Below are 348 nucleotides of genomic sequence, written 5' to 3' on the forward strand. Positions count from 1 at the left end.
ATGCCTTTAAACATAACCCCCCCCAACACCAGACAGGCCGGTGTCTGTCAGGTGTAGGAGCAGGGCCAGGGTACTTTAATCCATCAGGGACACCACCCCAGCAGGATCACCTTAGCGATGCTGCTGGCCCAGCCTCTCTGATGACTTCCAACACACTCCCCCCCACTTCCTACACCTAACAGGTGGTTGTCTGTCAGGTGCAGCAGTGGTCGCAGGGTGCTTAAAGTCACAAGGGAGCCCACCCCAGCAGTAACGCCTTAGTGATCCTGCCGGCCCTGCCTCCACAGTGGCTTCTAATACTCCTCCCCCTCCTACACTGGACAGGCAGCTGCCAGGAGGTGACAATTT

The sequence above is a fragment of the Gekko japonicus genome, unplaced genomic scaffold, assembly GCF_001447785.1.
Source record: "Gekko japonicus isolate JY-2015 unplaced genomic scaffold, Gekko_japonicus_V1.1 scaffold3589, whole genome shotgun sequence".
NCBI lineage: Eukaryota > Metazoa > Chordata > Lepidosauria > Squamata > Gekkonidae > Gekko > Gekko japonicus.